The sequence below is a fragment of the Panthera onca genome, chromosome C2 (assembly GCF_046562875.1).
Source record: "Panthera onca isolate mPanOnc1 chromosome C2, mPanOnc1 haplotype 2, whole genome shotgun sequence".
Taxonomy (NCBI): domain Eukaryota; kingdom Metazoa; phylum Chordata; class Mammalia; order Carnivora; family Felidae; genus Panthera; species Panthera onca.
In genome coordinates, this window is record NC_138347.1 from 82,174,663 (window position 1) to 82,189,228 (window position 14,566).

The window sequence follows — 14,566 nt, forward strand, 5'->3', positions numbered from 1 at the left end:
TCAAGTAGGTTTTCTGGGTTTCTATGTATGACCCCAATGTCTGTGACCTGTGCCACAGAACAAAGTTCATTATTCCAGTCCAATGATCATTTCTGATCAAGTTAAATTCTTTAATAAGCCAAATTTACAACTTGCCTCTTGTTCTGGGTGCTGGGGAGAAACAATGCTGAATAGTGTGTCAGTCAGAGGTAAGTACCATGGAGAAAAATAAAGCAGGGAAGGGGAAGAGAAATGTCATGGGGTGGTGATGAGTTTACAATTTTAAATAAGACGGTCAGAGAGGGACTTATTGAGGGGACAAACCGTGACGTGAAGGAACTGAAGATGAGAGATTAAACCCACAAAGATATCTAAGGCAAGAGCATTTCAGGTACAGGGAATATCAAGTACCAAGTTCCCAAGGCAGAACAGAGATTTGTGTTTCTGAGGGTCAGCTAGGAGACCAGAGTGGCTGGGGCTGACCATCAGATGATCGAGAGATAAGGGGAGAGCAAAGGCAGCTCAGGTAAGGCCCTGGAGACCATCATAAAGACTCTGGTTTATAAATGGAATGAGATGAGAAGCAACTGGAAGGTTCTGAAGAGAAGAAATTACATAAATTAGAAGAATGTACAGTATCTGAAATATCTAAATGAAAAGAGTGGTAGCTGTGGGAAGCATTAGTCTGCAAATATTTACTGAATCCATACTATTTACTAGGATTTTCCTAGGCACAGAGCCCAACACAGGGCTTGAACCCACAAATCTTGAGATTATGATGTGAGTCAAAGTCAGATGCTTAACCGACTGAGCCACCCAGGTACCCCTAGAGTTGTGTTTTTTGAAGATGACTCAAAAGAAATTAGAGTTGTATTTTTAGAACATGACTCTAGGGGCACCTGGGCGGCTCAGTCGGTTGAGCCTCCGACTTCGGCTCAGGTCATGATCTCTCAGTTCGTGAGTTCGAGCCCCGTGTCCGACTCTGTGCTGACAGCTCAGAGCCTGGAGCCTGCTTCGGATTCTGTGACTCCCTCTCTCTCTGCCCCTCCCCTGCTTGTGCTCTGTCCCTCTCTCTCAAAAATGAATAAACGTAAAAAAAATTTTTTTTTAAAGATGACTCTAAAAGCAATGAGATTAGAGGAGTAAGGAGTGTGTACAGCAGGCCAATCAGCTATTAAAGAAGCGAGGGCAAAGATAATGGAGGTGTAAATAAGTGTAGTGGATGTGGGAATAGAAAGATGTGGAGAGTTTGAAAGACACTTAGGAGGGAGAAAAGACAGAATATGATGATGGATTAAATTCCTGAGAGTTGAGGAAGAAAGTCAAGAATGGCTGAGGTAGCCTACTTTTCTTGACTTTTTGTGTAGATAGATCCTATCTCCTTCACAGAGAGAATATAGATACCGATGTGATTCCTTCTGCAGAGGAGGAATAAGAAAAAGCTGATCATATATGCTAATAAGCCTATATGCCATTGCTGCCAATTGTTATACACAAATTGCACAAGTTATGCAATTTGTTGTTTCCACTGATGTATGAAACTTGGCTATGACTGTTCAGCAAAATAAAGCAGCTGGATTCTACATCTTAAATCTTCTGATAAATATTCATGTTGCTAGTATTATATAGATTTATATAATACAAATTATATACATGATTTAAGCACATTTACATTATACATGCTTACAAAGCAGGGAACATCAATGTTTTCTACAGCATTCCATCAAAGCTTAAGTAAATAATCCCAAGGCACCAAATATAAATTTTCAGTACACTATAGCACTAAAGACTTAGTTTAAAAGTCACCTTATTCCTACCAATGCTGTCACCAAAAAAGTGGATTATCTGTTTTTAGGAAAAGTTGAATAATACTGGTGACTTACTTAAGTCATTAAAGATAAATTTAGTCACTCAAAGAAAGACAACTTGACATTTTCTCTTTTAGAGACCATCAAACTCCTAGTCGTGCTAACTATATTCTCTATAGCCTGTCTGCCTGGAGTCCTCAAACAATTTTAACCTAAATGGGAGCTTTTTGTTTTCCATTAGGCCAAGAAGACAAAAGCAAAAGATTTTTAAAAGAAAATACATTTGATACAATCTTTCTACTAGTATGAGGTTGAACCAACCTTAAATGTTTTTAACATTTAAGAGTTGATGTGTCAGAGTTGATGGTATTAGAATATTAAATAGGGGCGCCTGGGTGGCTCCGTCGGTTAAGCGTCCGACTTCGGCTCAGGTCATGATCTCACGGTCTGTGAGTTCGAGCCCCGCATCGGGCTCTGTGCTAACAGCTCAGAGCCTGGAGCCTGTTTCAGATTCTGTGTCTCCCTCTCTCTCTGCCCCTCCCCTGTTCATGCTCTGTCTCTCTCTGTCTCAAAAATAAATAAACGTTAAAAAAAAAATTAAAAAAAAAAAAAAAAGAATATTAAATAAAATACCCAGAAGGCCTAGAGGCTTTCTTTGTGCTCTGAAATGAAAAAAAATCTCATTAATTAGGCTAAAAATCAGAGTGATATTAATCGTCAATTCCTTTGTCACAAATAGCAGTAGTATGAAGTAAAAAAGAAACGGTGTCCTAAGAATCCAAATGGGTAGAAAAGCATTAATGCTAAAATAAGACACCTGGATCAGCGACTACAACTCATAGGAAAAAAATGCATTTTATTTATGACGAAGTACACAAATACAAATACACACACATTCACACATACATATTACTGTACTCTTACTGTGTGGGATGCAGGGTGAAATTTTTTGCTCTACGTTCCTTCACTTAACAAAAATGCTGGTCACAACTTAGTAGGCAAATGCTGTGAGCTACGAATGTATTACAACACATAACTGCTCTAGAGGAATATAAATGCTAACTTACAATTTTAGGGAAATTTACAGTTTTCTTCCTTCTTAGAATTAGCCTGCAAGAGTACTCTGAGTACTCAGTGAAAACAAAAATTAACATAGCCTTGTTCCCATGTATGTATCCTGGATGTGATGTCCACTTTCAATGTGCTTAAATCATCTACATTCCCAGGCCCAAGACCTGAGGGAATGACTTGTAACAGGACTCTATGCCCATACTGCACATTTATATAAAAGTCCTTTTTATATACATTATTTCATTTGACCCTCACAACAACCCTGGAAGGTAGGCAGGGAAGATATTATCAGATTTACTTTACAGATGAAATTAAGGTTGAGAGGGTATGTGACTTTCCCAGTTACAAAATATCTAGTAAGAGGCAGAGAATAAGCATCATTAACTTTTAGGTCAAGGGCTCTTCTCTCTAAGCCACTGACAATATAATCTGACCTCAAATATTTTTACCACTTCACTCTCACTGCTTTTTGTTGATTCAGGTTTTTATAGGCTACAACAAAAGACCTGATTCTAAACTTATCATGCCCAGTTTATGCTTCTCTACTGATGAAAACTATGGCCACTGGACATATATTCCTTTGGAAGGCACTGTTCCTTGGCTCCAATCTGAAGGAACATAAGCAATATGAAAGACCGTAAAGGCCAAGGAAATTGAAGAGAAATCAGAGGAAAGGATATAAAATGGAATGCTTTGGTGGATTTTAGTCCCTGTAAGCTTTTACTTTTGTAAGAGGATTCAATGAAGAGCTTTAATGCAGATGAAACTTGAGGCTTTTGAAGAGGATCTAAGTCTTGATGAAGTTATTCAAACTCAAATCTTGAATGCATAATGATGGAGGGCCCCACGGTCTTCAAAAATGTGTACTTGATGTTTAAAACACACACACACACACACACACACAAATTCTACTAGCAAGCCTAATCAATTTTTTTAAGGGTTCTGAAAAGCTTTAACTCTTTGGCCAATAATTAGACTACCAGATACCATGCTGAAAGAATAGAAAGAGAAAACCCCAGTGAAATAAAGAAAAAGAAAAGGAAACAAAGATTTTAAGAGATATAGTATACAGAATGGCTAAATATGCTCACTGGTTTATCTAATTAATATTCTTCAAATTGCAGAAATCAAACTTCTTATAGAACCAACCGGGGCTGTAGTCAGATAAACTGACTTAATGATAATTTCCTGAATCTCTCTGATCACTAGCCACGGTATTCGATAGTCTAAAACAGCTTTTGATCTTTGAAAGCATGGCCAAAATATTTGTTGGAAGAGACAGCATAAAATAAGGTTGCTTTTGTGGGGTACAGAAAGAAACTGAACTAGGAATATTATGGTTTGAAAATATTTAACAAGGGAGAAAAGACAACACCATACAGTGGAAAAATTCAGACCAGTTTGCAGGTTTTAATGAAAAACATATAGTAAATCTCACGGACTACCTTAGTGCTCATTGTTTCTTTTTATTTTATGTCCTCCTATAAACCTGCCTTTTTTCCAAGAAAACTTTTAAGCTTTTAAAAATTAACAATAATAATAGCAACTAATATATACTGATTCTATACTTTGTGCTGGGCACTACTCTAAGAATTTTATGTAGATTAATTTATTTAACCCTCACAACAATCTTATGAATTTGATAATTGTGTTATCCTCAATTTACAAAGGAAGAAACTGAGGCACACAAAAATTAAGAAAATCTGGTAGTTTACCTGGCTGATAAATAGTGGAATTAGGATTCAAACTCAGGCCCTCTGTCTCAAGACTATCAACCTATACCCACTAATATAAAATTGGTTTCAGTGCAACAAAATCGACCAAGACTAAGGCTTTCTTCAAATCAGCATTCTGCCATGTCACAATCTTTCACTGCATGTTCTGATTAGAAAGGATAGTGACTAATTTCAGTTTCCAAACAGGAGTAATGTAGAATCAGTTTCAGCAGTCACTACTCCAAAGTGACATCCTGCAGGAATGTCAAAGGACTTTAAAAATAACATACCACTAAAATATTAATAATGGTAGGGGATTATAGGTGATTATTTCTCTTTTGGTGATATATAAATATAAATATATATATATGTGTATATTTATATCACCCCAAAATGTATTTCTGTATTCTAGTTTTTGTCAAGTGGACATGGGTCACTTGTATAATAAAATAAAGGCTGTTACACATGTCATCACCATTATTAGCATGGATATATATTGAACTTACAATAGCACTTGGCCCACTCACAATTTGCTGCTTCTAGCATACTGTGGGGTAAGATACCAGTTAATTAAGCCTATTAGAACTATCTTTTAAAAAAAAAGTCAATAAACTGACTAAGGACCTAAGAAAAAGCCTATGGGTTTTGCATCTTAAAATTTGGCAAGTCAGGTAATTTTTAAATTTACTTCCTGGTTTAGGTAAGTTGAGATTAGTGGATAAGTGATCGGTGGATAAGTTAGCTATCAGTATTTAATGACAGGGATGATACGGGCACCTGGGTGGCTCAGTTGGTTAAGCGTCCGACTTTGGCTCAGGTCATGATCTCGCCGTTCCTGAGTTCAAGCCCTGCATTGGGCTCTGTGCAGACAGCTTGCAGCCTGGAGCCTATTTCAGATTCTGTGTCTCCCTCTCTCTCTCTGCCCTTGCCCTGCTTGCGCTCTGTCTCTCTGTCTCTCTCTCAAAAATAAATAAATATTTAAAAAAACTTTAAAGACAGGGATGATAGAATGTATACTCATACTGTGATAAATACTTCATTGCAGTATAAAAAGAAATTGTTAGGATTTGAAAGGAACCTTTATAATAATCTAGTACAATCTCCCATACAATGAGAATCCCCTATACAACAGTCCTGATGTTCAATGTTCAATCTCTGCTTAAGCAGCCCTAATGACCTCAAGTTCACTGCCTCTAGACACAATCTGCTCCCCTGCTGACTAGTTTCCTACCTTTATTTGGCCTCAAACAACAGACAAGTATGCTTCCTAGCCTACAGTTTCTCCAACTCTTCCAAAGTCTTCTATTTTCTGAACAAAATGGTCCAGTCCCCTCCATCTAGATCACCACAGTTATCCTTTTACATAATCACAAAACTGATTAAAAACAATTCTTGTGTTCTTCAAGGTATAAATAACAATGAAATCAGGTTCTGTAGAATAATGTCTTGTTAGTTAGTGGATCTAGTTCATCCATCTTGGTCATACACAATTGGAAAGGTAGTAAAGACTTATGGTCCGAGCTCAAATTCAAATTGAACAGCCATATATTTTTGAGTGCTCCTTTCTTTTCTCTTCCCCAAAACAATACCACAGAACAGAATCTTAAGACATACCTTCATCCATAATCTTACATGTAGCTAGATTTTAATTTTCTCTCAGGCTTCTATCTACCTTGCCATCACTTGAACTTGTGAATGATCTTAAAACATCCCAAATTCTTTAAGTTGCTCTCATAATCATGAATTAGCCCACGACAGGCCCAGCTCTGAGGCCTTAAAATTCTGACTTTTTCTCCTGTGCTAACTGGGTATCTTTCTATCCAGAACTTCTGGTTTTACAGAAAATTGTATATACATTATATACATTATTATTGTATACATTATACATTTATATACATTTTATATACATTATGTGTAAAATAAAATATATATGCATTTTATAAATCCATATCTATATGCATAGACAAACACATATACATGTATCTTCCCCAATTCTATGTTATCTACATGTAACTTTCCTGTTCACGTGCTCCTTTCTTTCTATGTGTTACCTTTACCATATCCATCTTGACTCTGGAAAACACAGTCTACCCTTGGATTCAATTCATTGCAAGAAAAGGAGTCCAACTCTAGGCACCCTGCCCAATGATTTCCACTTTGTGGCTTGTAGTGATTAATCTCATTGACCTCAAGAAGCAAAGCATCATTTAACTTAAAGGATTATATGCAAAATACTCTGCCAAAGTATGTATAAAACACCTAACATACCATAATCTGTTCTATTGCATTAATCATGACTCAGTCCCCCTGATAAGTGGCCTTCATTTTGATTTCATGAAATACACAATCAGTGGTATCATAGAGGTATGTATCTTACAAAGCCTATTCTTAAGCAAGTTTCAAATAAAATCCCTTTACTAATGAAATGAAGATTATTATATCTTTAAATTTCTTGTATTCACCTATTACTATTCCAAATTTCCCACAATGAAACTGTGGAAAGACAAAGATGGCTAGAGAAGTAAATGTCACGAGAAATTTTTGCTGAGTCCCATGACAAATAATCAGTCACTTCAAACTATTCTTTGTGGTTTACTGATTGTGCTAACAGAGAGAATAAGCCATTCTTTGAAATGTTTTAAACCAGCTCTAAACATCAAGACAAAGTAAAAGAATAACTAAGATTTGTTTAAAGAGTAGAGTCCTTCAATTGCAATTCAAATAAAACAAAGTCCATCACATTCAGTAATACTGAGAGGCTCAGAAGAACCATGCCTATATAATGCAAACCTAGCTTGCAAACAAAGGTAACATCCATATTACCTAGTGAGGTCAGCAACATGCTATAAATTCTATGTGAGTATAAATTCAAGATTAAAAGCCTATAATAATATCATCAAACCTTCCATGCAGCTCTGACAAAATGTTACCTCACTTAGGCAACCCTACTCCCTCTGAATGATGCAAATAATTATAAGGACAAAAGTCATAGGAATAGTTGTTGGCTCCCATAATTCTTAAATTAGGCTGAAGCCTTGTCATTTGTTTGTTCTTTAGTATTATAAAAACATGTTCATAATTGAAAATTCAATCCACCAAAAAGAGTACACAGAAAAAAATATGTCATCTTCCTACTGTAAACCTATAGTCCCATTTACCAGGAGTACCTGTCAATAGTTTCTCACATAGATTTAAAGAAATTTTACATGTATATATATAAATGTATGCTTTTAAAAACACAAAGTGAAAACATACTATACAAAGAGTTCTATATCGTTTTTTTCTCAGTTAACAATATATCTTAGAGGTTTTGCCATATCTCTGCCTATGAGTTTGCTTCGTTCATTCTAAGAGCTACAAAGTACTACGTTGCATGAAGGCATTTATTTAACCAGACCTCTGCTGAGGGATGTTTAGGTTATTCCTACTTTGCTTTTTTAATTTTAAATAATATGGTAATGATACCTTTATATACAAATTTTTGTATGCAAGCACAAATATATATGAAAGATGAACTCCTAGAAGTACTGGCTGGTTTTGGAATTGAGCAAATTCTAAAAAAGCAGTCGGTGTGTCTACAAAGGAGACCAGGAAAAACTATAAGTTTAATGCTTAGTGATTAAAAGATGCTGAACATGATCACAAAGTTAGAAGTTAAGGATTTGAAAGTTAAACTCCTAAGCTAGGAAAGGTGAAATAGGAAAAAAAACAGAAAGCTGACCCCTGGGACAGAAAGATAAAAGGCCTGTAGAATGAATCATGTAAGAGATTTTTTTTTTAAAGGAAAAAAAAATAGCATAAATAAAGCAGGATAAAGGGTGAAAAAAAAGAACTTTTTTTTTTTTTTTTTTTTTTTTTTTTTTTTTACTTTTCTCGCTTTAACCTAACATATAAAGTAAAATTGGCCAAAAGATTTGGTACATATATTATTACAGAGCCAAACTTGGATGTGAGATGATTTAAATGACTATCTGAGGCCCTATTGCTACAGGGTATCCCCAGGTTGATATATTCTATCAGGCCCTAATGTGCTGAGGGATCTCCCAAAAAAAAAAGAGGGTAGAGCAGTAATCTTCCAGGAATAATATAACTTGCCAATCTCTTTAATTTCTGATCAATTTTATAGGGAATGGTAATAATTGCCTCATATATACAGAACAAACTTCTCTCTGGAAGGTCTAGATTAAAACATAATTTGAAGAGACTCATTCTACATTTTCCAAACACAATCCTACAATTACCTAGACCGATCCAAGGCTGTTCTATTTCTCACCTAACATAAAACATAGTCAACAACTTACCTTTCCCAAAGTGCTAGGATTTGAATGCCACAATACAAATTGATTCATGTTTTTGTCCAATAATGGTCGGTGGATTTCTTTAAATGAAGTCCATGTTAGAGTCCATTGATATCAGTGTTCTGCAAAACTGAAACCTCAAGAACGTCAATGCACATACTTAAGTTACCACTTGGACACTAACTTACTATGAATAATAGTTGTGATAGTTATTATTATGAATATAGACATTTAGATATGCAAAATCAGTGAATATGACCTTGGACAGCAGAGTGAGGTGGCAAAACTATATTTTCAAGTAAGACATTACTATTAACAAAATCTAGAGGATCTCAAAACAGTGCTTTGTACCAAATTTATATGTATTCTAAAGGTGGCACCATAGTGAGAACATGTAAAGATGGTAATGATTTGGATACCAACACTTTCCAGAAATTGGGAAAACAAGTTTTAAAGGCAGGCAAACTTTTTAAATTTAAATGACTATAAAAATGTATTTACATGTCTACTTTCTAGGTTTTTTCAACCTATTTTTAAAAATATCTTGAATTTCTTTTTTACGATTTTATTTTTAAGTAATCTCTACATCTAACACAGGGCTCAAACCCACAACCCTGAGATCAAGTCACATGCTCCACTGACCGAGGCAGCCAGGTGCCCCTTGGATTTTTAAATCTAAAAATGCTTACTAGTTTCTTCTCTGTAAAAACAAACAAAGGCATACATTCAGGTTTTCCTATTCCATTATATCCAGTCTAAAAAGATTCTAGAACCTCTTAGGAGCTACATTGGACAGCACAAAGCCCATAAACACAATCACTGCATCCAGATAATGATTCATGCCCAGATCCCATTACACTGCCTGATGTGTCCGTCCTCCACACTTTTTCTCATTTGACAATCGAAACCAATCTGGTTACAGCACCTGTTCTTTAGGTCTGTGCCCATTCTTCATCACATTTAAGACACCTAAACAAATATTTTATAGAGAAGACAATTTAATCTCCTGGGAGTCATTCTTTTGGATGCCTCCTACAACTGTGTGTAAGGAGTTGATGTTATGTGAACACACCAGGTGAAATCTCTGACTGGACTTTTATAAATTAATATTTTCATCTTTGTTATGAAATAATTCTTATTTACCTCTCAAATGTAAGAAGTACCCCAATATAAGAAAGAAAACATGGAAAAAACAGAAAGTAAGTTACATTGCTGAAAAGAAAGCACTTATATCACTAATTAAAAGCTCCGTGCTACACCTGCAGCTTACCGTTTGATGGCCACCTCCCCCACCTACCCCATTACCTGGAAGTTCTTCCCAGAAAAGTAAAAGAATCTGAAAGAAGCTAAATTAGTCGCCTTATCCTCCACGCCCACCATCGAAAATATTAAGACAAATATTTCTAAATCGCAATAACCCCACAAAACAACAATCGTGTTCTGAATACTCCTTCAGCATCCTCGTAACTCACAGGCTAGCAAACTAAATTGGAGTCACTTCCACACTCAGGTAGAGATCCTGAAGTTCGGGAGAAGTTCTCCCTTCTCAGTGAGAATCTGGTTCGTGCGTTCATATTAAATTATTCATTCATCCAACAACATCTAAAGAATGCCCAATAGTGGCAAGGCATTGTCCTGGATTAAGAGGTGAAGTACCTGTCCCCTATTAACAGAACGGAGGCGGGGGTCGGAGTGAGTAAGAAATGAACTCTAGATCTGCTCATCTCAATGCCCAGGCTCCACCTCTAACCCCAGAGCGCCAAGGCTCAGGAGCTCATGAACCCCCGGCGATGACCAATTCCTGAAGTCTCAACCTGTATTTCCTCGACGACCTGGGTCCTCACAACCCGGTTCCCAAAGTTCCTCGCACCCCTGTCTCCCCGGGCAGTCCCACGGCAAGGAGCTTTTCTTCCAGCCTAACGCAAGCCACCTCTCCCTGCCCAAACTGGGGCCTGCAGCAAGCTAGGCCGCCAACCTCAACTTCCACCCCTGACCCCGTCCAAGTTTGGCCCGCAGGTTACCTGCCCCGGATCCAAGGTTCCAGGATGACCACAGACGCTCCGCCCCTCCCATCGCGACGCCCTCCACCACCAGGGACCGCCTCCAGGGCGTAACTTCCTGTGCATCACTTCCGGCCGAAATTCCGCTAGGCCAGGTAGTCCCGCTCAGCGCCCAACCTCGCTAGATGTCACTTCCGATTTCTTCCTCGGTTTCCCCCGGATCCCAAAGCGCTCCTGATCCTATTTATCGGGTTCTCTTGCGGCCAGCTTTTTTAAACGGTTGTATAATCCAGCTCGGAGAAGTTCATTTTTTGTTTTTCAGACTTCTTTGCCAGGTTCTGCAGGCTTCTGAAGTTTCTTATGCTCCCTCTGTGTCTTGAACACAGATTGTTGTGATTTTTCCGATTTCTCTGCGCCGTGGAGTGCTTGGGAGTGTGGGCAGCTGTGCTGCCAAGTTCCGAATGCTGCCTCTCACTTGTAAGAGTGTTAACCTTGGCAAGTCACTTAACCTTTCTGTGCCCGTTTTTTTGTGAAACAGAGATGATCCTCGTACCTGGAACATGGAGGGGGTGTATTTCTTGAGATTATACATGTAAAACTCTGGCTCAATGAAGGCTTAACCATTAGAAGCACTCTCTTGTTTCCTGTTGGAACATGTAAGTAGTTAGGAAAGCTGGAACCGATTTTCCTGTTATCTGTTGTATCCTCAGCATGTAATCAAGTGATTAATGATACTTGGTACCTTCCTCTGAACTGTGAGCTCCTCCAAAGGTGGAATTTTGTATAGGAACATACTTCAGCCCTATTTGAAATCACCTACCTGCTTGGTTATTATGCTAGATACTGGGAGAAAGGTGAATAAAACCCAGGTTCTTCCCTCAAAAATATGGAGATAATAAATTGTGGAAGAAAGAAAGTTAACCTAGGAAAAAACTGGAGATCAGTTGAGGTGAGAATTTATCCTCACAACAAAAACCTCACAGAATGTTAGAAGTGAAAAGAACTTTAATTTAGTTGACCTCTTGATGTTACAAGTAAGGAAAACTGGATCCAAAGAAGCAACTGACTAAGAGTCACACAATTAATGGCAGGGCTAGGACTAGAAGTGGAGTCTCAAAATCCTCACTACCTTCCTCCATTTCCCAAATCTGCCTCAAGGTGTTAATTAGGTAAAAGCAGGTTCACTTTCAAGACCTTCACTCTTAAGTGAAAAGGACTAGGAAAATCCCAGTCCAGGAGAGGCAGGAGCAATGTAACCTAGCAGATGTCACATGATCCTGAAGGAGCAATGTAACCTAGCAGATATCACATGGTTCTGATGATCATCTATCTGAATGTTCTGGTCTGGCACTGCTGAGTTCATTTCAAACACAGTCCCCTCTCGCCTGGCATATTTCTTATATTTACCCAGAACTGAGGGATGAAGCATCCACTCCTGTGAGTTCTATCTTGTTTTAATTGGCTGGATAAGAATAAGTAACTGATCCAAGCAGTAACCAAAGGTTAACAGAAAGATTGTGAATGCATTGCCAATGATTTAACAAAATTTTATTTAGACTTCTTTATTGCTAGGAATTTCTCTTAAATATTTAATCTTTGTTCTAGGAATATTGACAAAGCTAGCATGGTATTATTATTGAAATGTCAGTAATAAGTCTATGTTCCAAATAATCAGGTAATTCCATAGACCCATAGAATAATGTAATTGGTGTGGATGAAATTTAAAGTTTTTTCCAACTCAATCACTTAAAAAAGTCAATGACATTTTTAGTGTATCTATGGACCATAGGTATTAAATAATCTACTGAAAATCACAGTTAGCCAGTGGCAGTCAATAGAGAACTGATCAGAATCTAGAATGACTAGTTCTGACTAGAATCTAGAACTGACTAGTTCTAGAATCTAAGCCTCTTGATTCCATTCATTCATTTATTCATTCATTCAGGAGAGACACCATGCCAGGCATTGGGATACAAATATGAATAAAATAATCTGCCTTCAAGGAACTTCCTATCTGGTGTGGGAGGCAGAACTTATTTTTCTTAAGATTTTATTTTTTTTAATATAATTTATTGTCAAACTGGCTTCCATATAACACCCAGTGCTCATCCCAACAAGTGCCCTCCATTAAGTAATCGCTACATCCAACATGGAGCTCGAACTTACAACTTTGAAATCAAAAGCCACATGCTCTACTGACTGAGTCATCTGGGCACCCCAGAGAGGCAGAACTTTTAATGGAAAAAATAATTCAGTGTTAATATTATCATAGGTTCATCTAGTTCCTTCTTTCAATCAGAATAATTTTGCCCTTTTGCTACCAAAATACTATAACTTGATAAAAATAAATGCAAAAAAAATATGTTTTAATTATATTTAAAATCTTTCAAAGCACATTTTTAAGAGTTTGAAACAATCACAATTCACATTGGTCTTAGAGTCAACATTTGGGTTCTAAGCCTACATCTGCTATTAACTAGCCACGTGAACTTAGACAAATCACTTCATTTCTCTGGGCCTCAAATTCCTCTTTAAGGTCCTTCCTGGAGTAAACATTTTCTTGTTTTGTGTAGTAGAAAACAATGTGTATTTCCCACTGTGACTACTAGGTGAGATGCTTTCTCTTCCTCCTTCCCTCCCTCCCTCTTCCTTTCATTCCTTCCTTTCTCTCTCTCCCACCTTCCCTCTGTCCATCTCTCTCTCTCTTCCTTTCTCTCTCTATCTCTTCCTCTCTTTCTTCCTTCCTTCGTTCCTTCTTTCCTTCCTTCCTTCCTTCCTTCCTTCCTTCCTTCCTTCATCTGATGAAGACATCGTTACACTGCCTATCTGAACAACCATGTATATGGGTAACAACTGAATATCCCAAGACTTTGGGAGATAACAGGCCTTTAAATGTTTGTTGAATGAGTGAAAGAATGAATAGATTTTAGGATTATTTCTGGGCCCTTTATCCCTACTATTACTGCCTTTTCTTCTATTAAAATACTCTTTTGAAAGATGTGGTGGTAGAAAGAGGAAGAAAAGAGACAATTGATAGGAGTTGGGTTGGACCCTGCATTGCATCTCAAAGCAAACATCAGTGTGCTGTGGTATTTATAGATGAAATCCTGTAGTGTCTGAGATGTATTTTAAAACAATATTGGAATGGTTCATATGATAAAGATTAGTCATATATTGATATTTTTGAAGTTGGGTATATTGGGTTTCATTATATTCTTTCTATATTTTGTATATGCTTGAAAATTTCCACAACACAAAGTTAAAAATAAAATCATGAGTGCATTTCCCTTCCTCTAGTCAAGACCAAGTTCAAACTATCCCATGGGATCTCAATTTGGATGCTTTAGGCTGATGTTACAGGAAACTTGTCACAGACTGTTTTTGAGTAGACACTGATATGAAGATGGGGATTTTTATTAGGAAAGGGCAGGAGCAGGGTTTGTCTGAGGAAGATGTTGAACTGCTATTCAGGTCAAAGGAATCTTCAGCCTACTTGGGAGAGAGCTGTAGAGTGAGTGATGCCCATCAGAGTATCCTGTGGCAGGTTGAAATGGCCCTTTGTATTGGATGCTGTCTGCCTCAGGAAGGGTATAATTTCAAGCAAGGCAGCTCTCTGCAGCTGAGATAGACCCCAGAGAATCTGAAAGCTGGGGCCTGCCTGCTGGCCATACTCCCTGGAACTGTGCAGCAAGTCC

The 14,566-nt window shown here is 37.5% G+C and overlaps 1 protein-coding gene across 7 annotated transcripts in view; it reads right to left on the minus strand.

Moving 5' to 3' along the window:
- The window catches only part of MAP3K13 (mitogen-activated protein kinase kinase kinase 13), a 170,420-nt gene extending 159,416 nt beyond the window's left edge, over positions 1–11,004 (minus strand). For 5 of the 7 annotated variants that reach the window (XM_078453153.2, XM_078453154.2, XM_078453150.2 and 2 more), the window contains exons 1-2: positions 10,893–11,004; positions 8,875–9,001 (exon numbers count right to left, since the gene is read on the minus strand). The gene's annotated coding sequence lies outside the window, so the exon portion shown is untranslated. Of the gene's footprint in view, positions 1–8,874; positions 9,009–10,892 lie in introns of all 7 variants that reach the window. The other 2 variants (XM_078453151.2, XM_078453159.2) reach the window with 2 other exon arrangements.
- Between the last annotated feature and the right edge of the window lie 3,562 nt (positions 11,005–14,566).